The following is an 11260-nucleotide window of genomic DNA, read 5'->3' on the forward strand; positions in this document are numbered from 1 at the left end:
AGGAATGTATTGTAAATTTATTTCTCCACTTGCTACTATGTCTCTCACAAAGTTATACTTGATGTAAATGTGCTTAGTTTTGCTATGATACTTAGGATCCTTCGTATATCCGATAGCCGCCTAACTGTCGCAATTTAAAATCATGGGACCCTTAGAATTCTTTGTAATATTCAAATGCTCAAAGAATCTCTTTAACCAAACAACTTCTTGTACCGCAAATGCACAAGCTACGAATTCAGATTCCATGGTTGAAAGAGTTGTGCAAGTTTGTTTCTTACTTTTCCATGAAATGGCACCACCATTAAGTAAAAAAGCATAACCAAAGGTTGATTTTCTATCATTTCGATCACCCGCCCAATCAACATCTGTGTAACCTCTCATGAGTAAATCAGATCCACTATAGCATAGTGAATAATCTACAGCTCCCTTCAGATATTGAAATATTCTCTTCACTGCTTTCCAATGGTCTCTTCAAGGATTAGACTGATACCTGCTAACCATACCCACGGCATAACAAATGTCTGGGCGAGTACACATCATAACATATATCAGACTCCCGGCAGCACTCAAATATGGAACTCGAGACATGTCTTCCTTTTCTTTTTCTGTCTTTGGACACATTTCAAGGCTTAAAGTTTCACCTCTTTCTACAGGAGGATCCATGGGATTGTAACTATTCATTCCATAGTAGTCATCCAGCAAGAAAGGGAAAGACCACTTAGCGCAGTGGAATAGGAAAGAGAGCGTCGAGCACAGCTTTCGTGTCACCAGAAATCCTTTTTCGAAAGCGCTCCAATATTTTTTTTATGTATGTTTCTTAGGATAAACTCAAGAATTTCTTAGAACGATTTCTTTGGATCTTAACACCCAATATATAATCTTCTTCACCCATGTCTTTCATATCAAATGACTTTGAAAGTCATGACTTGACAATTTTTACATACTCCAAATTATTTTCGGCTAATAAAATATCATCCATGTAAAGAGAAAGAATTACAAATTTTCCATCGGATATTTTCACATAGATATAATGGTCTTCATCGATCATGTTGAAATCAAATGAAATCACCTCCTTATGAAATCTCAAGTACCACTGCCTCGAAGATTGTTTTAGGCCATAAATTGATCTTTTCAATTTGTAAACTTTCTTTTCTTGGCCTTTAACAACGAAACATACAGGTTGTTCCATATAGATTTCCCCATTTAGTTCTCCATTAAGAAAAGCGGTCTTCATATCCATTTGAAGTAATTTTAGATCTAAATGTGCAACAATAGCCAAAAGTAACCGTATAGAGGTAAACTTTACAACTAGTGAAAAAGTTTCCTCATAATCTATTCCAGCTTCTTGAGTAAAACCTTTTGCCACCAATCGGGCTTTGTGTCTTTCTATTGACCCATCCTATTTGCGTTTAACCTTGAGAATCCATTTATTCCTAATAGCTCTACATCTCTGAGGTAGATTAACTAGATTCCAGACTTTGTTGGTTTTCATGGACTCTAATTCTTCTTTCATCGCTTTTAACCATTCATTCTTTTTAGGGCTCAATAAAGCCTTAGTCATAGTGTTAGGTTCATCCAATTCTGTGAGAGATACCAAGAAAACATAATCCTTAATAACATAAGATCGTTTAGGTACTCATTTAATTATACACTTACGTAATTGATGTTCAGATTCCTATATAGGATTTTGGGATTCAAAACTCCCACTAGGACCATGAATTATTTCTTGATCAATTATCCATCAAGTATGTCCGACGACATTATCTGATCTTCTGAATTCAACATTTCGTAAAGAGGCACTCCTTCATTTATATCACCCTTTTTGAAAAACTCATTTTCCAAAAATCTGACATCTCGTGATTCAATTTCAGTAATACTATCATCTTCCAATTCATCAAGGAACACATACCTTTTAGAATGTTCGGAGTATCTTATAAAGATACATTTCTTTCCTTTTGAACTTAGTTTACCAAACTCACCAAAACGATCTTTAATATATGCAGCACAACCCCAATATCGTAGATCATTCAAGTTTGTTTTATGACCAGTCCAAAGTTCATAAGAAGTAAAAGGTATTGATTTAGAAGATACTTTATTCAATATGTAGGTTGCAGTCAATAATACATCTCCTCATAAAGAGATAGACAAATTTACCTGCGCCATCACTGATCTTGTCATATCTAATAATATTATATTCCTTCTCTCAGCTACACCATTTTGTTGAGCTGTATAAGGAGTAGTTAACTATCTAATAATGCCTTTTTCAGTACATAGTTCTTCAAATTATTTTGACAAATATTCACGACCTCGGTCGGTTCTTAAAACCTTTGTTCTTTTATCTAATTGATTTTCAATTTCATTCATATATATTTTAAAGCACTCAAGTGCTTCAGATTTATGAGAAATCAAATAAACATAATCAAAGCACGTGAAATCATCAATAAATGTGATGAAGTATGTGGCACCAAACCTTGCCTTCACATTCATTGGACCAAAAATATCAAAATGGATTAATTGAAGTGGTATCTCTGCTCTTTTAGCCTTTTCAAATGGTTTACGTGTAATCTTTCCAGTTGGCATATCAATTTTGGAGAAAAGACCTAAATGCCCTTCCTTTGCCAACCTATTCATTCGATCTTGCCCTATGTGACCTAATCTTGCATGTCATGTAATAACATCAATATCATTGTTACTAGAATAACATGTAATTACAAAACGGTCAACATAATAGTCATAAGTTGAAGGATTACAATCTAAAACGATCATAACGTAGTCCAAAATCATAAAAGACATTGTCTAGAGTTATTCGAATACCATTATGACTAAAGAACAAATCAAAACCAACATTTAGAAGTACAGACACAGATACTAAGTTTTGTCGAATCTTTGGAGCATATAGGACGTCATGCAACATTAAAGATCGGTCACCACGCAAGTCCAATTTGCAAGTGTCTATCCCTTTGACTTATAGTCTAGCATTATTTCCTACATAGATCCACCTTGATCCAGGTGAAACTCGATGAAACTCCACAAACGCTTCTCGATCTCGACTCATGTGGTTAGTGGATCCTAAGTCTACGATCCACATAGGATAAGATTCAGTTAGTAAAGAAGTGCTAGAAATATTTGTAGCATTCAAAGATGCATTTAGAAATACTACTTTTTTCGTCTCGTTACATTCACGAGCAAAATGCCCTAGAACTTGGCAATTGTAGTACTTCATTTTGCTCTTGTCTCTCTTCTTGAAAAATCATTTTTCCTTTTTAGAATTTGGCTTTTTTCCTTTTGTTAGAGGTTCCTTCTCCAGTCTCTTTGTTCTTTCTATTTTTCTTCCAATTCTTCTTGTATTTGAAGCCTGAAGACTTTGTACCACTTGACTCTGCCACAAAAGCATTAGAAGCAGTTTTAGCAGCACCAAGCCACTCATCTTCAAGTTCAACATGGTGGGCAATATCAGAGAAGGTTTTGATATTATCATTATGAGTCAAGTTAACCTTCAAATGTTTCCGATTATTAGGAAGAGACCGGATCACTGCTTAAACTTGTTGCTCATCTGAGAGAACATGACCAGCACTTTTGAGTTGCGCTATCATGTGTGACGTCACCCTAAGGTGTTGTTTGACATTTTGATCATGAAACTTTTTGCAAGTGTCAAATTTTATAGTCAATTGTTGGAGGTGGGTCTCAGACATACCTCCATATGTTCCTTGCAGATGTGTCCACATAACATGAGCAGTTGGGAATTTCTCTCATTCATGTATGAGGTCATCAACAACAAAACTAACTATTATTCCAATTGGAAATTCCTCACATTCATGTATGAGGTCATCAACAACAGAACTAATTATTATTCCATGTATAGTGGAATTAGACTTTTTTCAAGCTTTATAAGCTTCAAGATCTCTTCTATATTATGCAGTATTACCCTCTTCTGATTGGTTCAAAACATAGTTTATTCCTTCGAGAGCATTTTGCTCTTGCAGTATGTACCATATTTTACGACTCTAGATATCGTAATTGTCACATTTAATTTTTCACCTTTGTTCAGGTCAGCAATACTACTTTTTGATGCCATGTCTGTAATTAAGAGGCAGTTACGTAATATTTTATCAATTATGCATGCAAATTAAACATTCAAGTAAATCATTTCACATAAAGATTTCATGTTTAGTGTAAAATCGAAAGGACACTTAAGAATCCGATCATCATCTACTAACTAAACATTTGATCAAAATTATAAATTAATTTCTTAATGTGTATTAGAATTATAGCTTTCAAGTAAATCGTTGTAAACTCAAATAAATGAATGAAATTCATATAAAAGGAGACAAACAACGTCATATATATATAAATTTAATAAACATCTTCAAGTTACAAGTTAATTTAAAGATGAAAATCATCCCACAAAAATTCAAGTCGATTTATGTACACCCAAAGAGGCTCGCTAGGCCAAATCTCGTGGTAAACATTAATTAATCTCTCTCTCCAAAGATCACAGAGAGAATTTGGTAAAATAGCTAAAGCTTTCCAATTCGAAATTTCTAAATAGTTTTTTAGTTCTACACATATTTTAATTCAAACAAATGAATACAATTAGCAACAGTAATACTTGGGGACATCTTAAAGGACTTGAACTCTATTAGTTTCTTCTGTCTTTCCCTTCGTAAAGCCCTTTCATTTCGTAATAGATTTTGTGTCACCCTGGACATACCATTTCATATGATCTCATGACCTCAAAAACATGCCCTTTGACGGCATGCTCTTCCACTTTGTCTCTTTGCTCGACATCCAAAACTCCCACTTGGAGTGATTCGAGTTTGTCCCCATTCAGCCAATTCTGAAATAGGAACCAAGAAATAATAAAATGGCTATACCATTCAATGTGACAACATATGTCACTAATACTTGTAGAAGACAAAAAAAAATTTAAAGAAATATAAGGACTAAACGAATTTATAAAGATCAATTTTAGTGCACATATATAAACAAAAACAAAATGTACACATATTTTAGTATATGGCTTTTAATAAAATTCATTTTCATTAATATTAAAGCCAAAAACATAATCACTTTTGACAACATGTATGACTTACTAACAATTTTTTTAAAGGAAATATCACTTTACTTCGTACCATATCAATACCCCTAAAGTATTAAAAAAAATGAATAGACATTGGCACTATTCTTCCTCAAGTCACATATTGACAAGAAACAACTTGTAATACTTCATTACTCCAAATAAAAAAAATATAGTCAGTACATAAGTTATAATTTGTATATATATTATTTTTTATATTCATTTTTTCCAAAGAAATACCACACGATTTCCAATTAAAGAGTATAATACTAATAGTTCTTTAAGGAGTCACATAAAATTGTCATTATCTATTTTCAAGACAAAGTATAACAGAACAATTAACACTTTAAAATATTTGAAATTTTTATTTTTATAAAATTCTAGAGTACACTCTCCTTTAAAAAAAATATAGCAATACCCAATGGTACTTAGATGCATTTGTAGTTTTTTCATAAAACACTACACTCTTCTCCTTTTCCTCTTTTCCAAAAAAGAAAGGTATTGCACTTTAAATACCTTTTAAAAATGCTCTTTCACTTCTGAAAGAAAGAGCCAACAACTTTAACAGTCATAAAGAAAAAAGTAATTATCCTTTTTTCACTTTGAAAGGGACACAACTACTTTAATAAATAATAGGGAAAATTATCAAACTATACACCTTTTATTATTAAATTTGCTAAAAGTCCCAATCCTTTAAAAAAATTACCAAAATTCGTTATTTTTATTTTTCCCCTTCATATTCTGGATACATCACTCAAAAAATATTTTCTCTCCTCTAAATCCTTTTCTCTCGTTCTCTCTCCATTTTCAAGATCCAAAAATTTAAGAAATTTACTGAGCATATCTCTAATTTCTCGTCTAAAATCACTCACACGAGTTAAAGGTTACAATCTATCATCTCCTTTTGATTCTTAACTGCATTCTCTCTGTATTTTTATAGCTTTTACTGAGCATATCCCTAATTTCTCACTCATGATTTTGATTCTTCTAGTAGTGGTGGTTTTGATGAAAATAGATTCAAACACCGTAATAAGGCCTTTAATTATGAAGAAATTGCGAAATGATGCTTGTTCAATTTCGAAATCTCCAGTTCTAATAGTCTCAAGTTCAAAATCTTTGGTTCCAAAAGCTTCCAAAAAAGGAGAAAAAAATCAAAACAGTAGTCTATTTTCTATGTACCATGTTATTGTATTTTTTATGACTGGGTGAATGTCTTATTTTAAATTGGGGTTAATCTATCACATTTCATGATACATAAATTTGTTGTTATGTGTCATTTCAATTATTTTTCTGTTTGATACAGAAGTTCACAAAATCTTTCTCTTTTTATCATATTCATAGTTACATATTTGATACATAATTATGTCAAGCTGTGTTCTGTTTTTTTTTTAAAATCTAGATTTTTGTGATTCATTTCAATGTACCTTTCTTAATGTTCCTATTTTGATACATAAGCTTCTGATATGGTTTTGTTATTGTTGTTCTGATACATAAGGTCTAATATTTTTTTATAATTTTCTGATACATCAAGTACTAATCAAGATACATAAGGTGTCTCTAAATTTTGCATTGTTTACGGTACATTAATTTCTTTTTTTCTATTATTTTTGAAACCTAAAGGCAAAACAAAGTGTCTCATATCAATATACATAAGCTCTATATGTATAATGATTAGCCATGCATCTGATTCATAAGGTCACTTTTGTATCATCTATTCTAATGTATCATATCATATGTACAATGTATCAAGTTCAAGTTGTATTTAATTATTTTCCCTGTCAATGCAGGGACTGAAGTACGTCATCCTGGTCAAGGAGAACCGATGGACATAGAGTAGCTTGTTTTTGAATTTTGTAGTTGTAGAATGTACAATTTTGTTTTTGCACCATTAGTAAATATTTTTTTTGGCTATTCAATAATTTAGGAAATGTTGTTGAATATAAATCTCATTGTTCGTATCATAATTCTTTGTATCAGTTACATATCTCTGGTAAATTTGAAACTGTGGTGTATTGTACATATTAAGTGTAAATGAATATCAATTTTTGTTCATGATACATAACATTTCTAATATGTGGTGCATTGTAACAATGCTTATGTATCAACCCTAACTCTGTCAAATGGTCATGTATCAGTTATCAATGTATCAAACTCAAATATAAGATGAAAGTTTATGTATCAAATTCTCATGTATCAAACTTTACTGCTTCTAATATATTTACAACTTATATCAATACGAGATGTTATGTATCAACTATAAATTAGTTGAAAGCTAATACAATAATCTTCATGTATCAAGCTTTACTGTTTATATCAGATACATAAGAATCTGATACATAAGAAGCTTTACTACTTCTGATAACATGAGAATATAATGCATGTATCAAGCTTTACTCCTTATGTATCAGATACATAAAAATCTGATACATAAGCAGCTTTACTGCTTATGCATCTGATACATAAGTTGCTTTTGATAACATGAGAATCTGATACATGTATAAAGCTTTATTGCTTATGTATCAAATACATAATAATCTGATACATAAGCATCTTTACTTCTTCTAATAACATGAGAATTTGATACATGTATCAAGCTTTACTTCTTATATCAGATACATAAGAATCTGATACATAAGCAGCTTTACTGCTTCTGATAACATGATAATATCTTAGGGGGTAATCAAGCCGGTACTTGTGGATTCAGGGGCGGCATCAAGTCGGATCTGATACATGTATCAACCCTTAATCTGTCGAATGGTTACGTATCAGTTATTCTCATATATCAAACTCAAATTTACTATGAAAGTTTATGTATCAGATTCTCATGTATCAAACTTTACTGCTTCTGATACATCTACAACCTATATCAATACAAGATGTTATGTATCAACCACAATTCAGTTGAAAACTAATATAACAATCTTCAATGTATCAACTCTTAATCTGTCGAATATGTCGAATGGTTATGTATCAGTTATTCTCATTTATCAAACTTGAATTTACTATGAAAGTATATCTGGGAACACTATTGTCCTTATACAACAATTTTCCCTCGAATTGATATTAATAACCTTGCTCTGTTTTCCTTATTTGTTAAAAAATAGAGGGTACTGAATGTATACGGAAAATTATAATCTTCAGGAGGATACAGTTCTTGATTCACCATAACTAGATACAAATTGGTCAAAAGTTCAAGATTCACACGATACTTCACAAACCAAGAAGAATAATCACTCTTCAATTCCAAAACATCAAACTCTATATCTTGAGGTTTATGAATCTCAATAAGATGCAAATGACCACCCGATTCCCCAAAATACTTGATGTTCCTGTATCACTAGCCTTTAGGAATATCGGTACTAGGCATTGATTTAAATTCAGTTGAAAACTAATACAACAATCTTCAATGTATCAACCCTTAATCTATCGAATATGTCGGATGGTTATGTATCAGTTGTCCTCATGTATCAAACTCGAATTTACTATGAAAGAATATCTGGGAACACTATTGTCCTTATACAATTTACTATGGTTATGTATCAGTTATTCATCTCGATTTGCTTGATGAAATTCAAATTTTGGATTGAAGTTTTTGTTCGCTGTTATGCTCTATTTTTTGAGTTTTTCATGTTCATCATAACTGTTACGCTTTGTATGAATTATTTCCCTTGTTTAGCAAAGTAGTTGATTAAATTACTTTACTATCCATAAATAACTCAACAACATTAATTATTCTACACCCCAAAATGTGATGTATCAGAAGAACCAATAATGTATCTGAAATATGTCAAAAATTAAGAAAATTGGGTAATTTAAGAAAAATGAGGGATAAGTTGTAATTGATTTTTTCACTATGAGATTTAGGTAGAGTCTTCTTAATAATAATAAAGAGATGAAGTAACCCCATGTTTTTCAACCCAAACAAAAATTAAATAATTTTTTATATATTTTTTACACAATTTTCTGTAGAAACAGTGATTTTATTTCTTCCTTTTTTATACTGATTTCGAGTCAAATATTGTTGATATATATTTGCAGTGGTAAATTTTAAGAAATGCAGAGCGGGAAGGGTTGGTTGTTATAAATGCAGCCAAATCGAACATTTTCAGAAGGAGTGTCCAGCATGGGGGAATAGAGCCCACTATTCTACCACCGCACCACCAGCTAGAGGTAATCAGAGGGGCACTGCTTCAAGTACGAGTGAAGGTACAAACCGACTATATGCCATGGGTAGTCGTCAACATCAGGAGAACTCTCCAAACATCGTGACGAGTATGATTTGAGTCCTTTCTCTTGATTGTTATGTTTAGATGGATCCGGGTGCCACACTATCTTTTGTGACTCCTTACGTGGCAAGTAAGTTCGATACAATCCCTGAGTGTCTCCTTGAGCCTTTCAGTGTAGCTACTCCTGTCGGTGATTTTGTCTTAGCTGAGAGAGTCTATAGAGATTGCACTGTGTCAATTCATCACAGGGATACCTTGGCTGACTTAGTTGAGTTAGACATGGTTGATTTTGATGTGATCCTAGGCATAGATTGGCTTTATGTCTATTATGGCTCTATTGATTGTAGAACTTGGATTGTTAAGTTCAAATTCCCGAATGAGGCTGTCATAGAGTGAAAGGGTAGTCCTGTCGTGCCTAAGGGTAAGTTTATTTCCTACCTTAGGGCCAGGAAGCTAATCTCAAAAGGGTGTATTTATCACCTTGTCTGAGTGAAAGATGACAGTATTGAGTCTCCATCCCTTGAGTCGGTTTCGATTGTCAACGAGTTTCCTGATGTCTTTCCTGAAGATCTTCCTAGAGTCCCTCCTAATAGGGAGATTTACTTTGGGATTGATGTCCTTTCTGATACCCAGCCTATCTCAATCCTTCCATATAGAATGGCTCCGGCTGAGTTGAAAGAGTTGAAAGAACAGTTGAAAGACTTGTTAGATAAGGGATTCATTAGGCCGAGTGTCTCACCATAGGGTGCTCCAGTCCTATTTGTGCAGAAAAAAAGATGGGTCCCTTAGAATGTATATTGACTACAGGCAGCTGAACAAGGTCACCATAAAGAACAAATACCCTCTCCCCAGAATAGATGACTTATTTGATCAACTTCAGGGTGTTACTTGTTTCTCAAAGATAGACCTAAGATCGGGCTACCATCAGTTGAAGGTGAGGGAGTGTGATATCCCAAAAACAGCTTTTTAGACCCGCTATGGTCACTTTGAGTTCTTGGTGATGTCCTTCGGGTTGACTAATGCCCCGAAGCTTTTATGGATCTCATGAACCGAGTATTTAAACCATATCTTGATATGTTTATGATTGTATTCATAGATGATATTTTGGTTTACTCCAAGAATGAGGAGGAGCATGCCCATCATCTTAGAGTCATCTTGCAAACTCTGAAGGACCAGGTATTGTATGCAAAGTTCTCAAAATGTGAATTTTGGCTTACATCAGTAGCTTTTATAGGTCACATTTTATCTGGAGATGGTATTCAGGTTGATGCTCAGAAGATTGAGGCAGTGAAAAATTAACCCAGACCCACGTCCCCGATAGAGATAAGAAGCTTCTTGGGTTTGGCCGGCTATTATCGAAGGTTTGTAGAGGGATTCTCATCCATATCATCATATATTGACTAAGTTGACCCAAAAGAAGGCTAAGTTCCAATGGTGCGATGCTTGTGAGGAGAGATTCCAGAAATTAAAGACCAGGCTAACCACTGCTCCTATTCTAACTCTGCCCGATGGAACAGAGGGTTTTGTGATCTATTGCGATATATCTAGAGTTGGTTTGGGTTGTGTGATGATGCAGAGGGGAAAGGTATCGCCTATGCTTCAAAACAGCTTAAGGTTCATGAGAGAAACTACCCAACTCATGACCTTGAGCTGGCAGCTATGGTATTTGCCCTTAAAATTTGGCGCCACTACTTGTATGGAGTGCATGTTGATGTGTTCACCGATCACAAGAGTTTACAATATGTCTTCAGGCAGAAGAAACTCAACCTGAGGCAAAGGAGATGGCTAGAGCTACTCAAAGACTATGATATGAGCATCTTCTACCATCCAGGTAAAGCTAATGCTGTTGCTGATGCTCTTAGCAGGTTGTCTATGGGTAGCACTGCCCATATAGAGGAGGGAAGGAAAGAATTGGCTAGAGAGGTGCACAGATTAGCCCGATTGGGAGTTCATCTTG

The sequence above is a fragment of the Solanum dulcamara genome, chromosome 4 (assembly GCF_947179165.1).
Source record: "Solanum dulcamara chromosome 4, daSolDulc1.2, whole genome shotgun sequence".
In the NCBI taxonomy this organism is placed as follows: domain Eukaryota; kingdom Viridiplantae; phylum Streptophyta; class Magnoliopsida; order Solanales; family Solanaceae; genus Solanum; species Solanum dulcamara.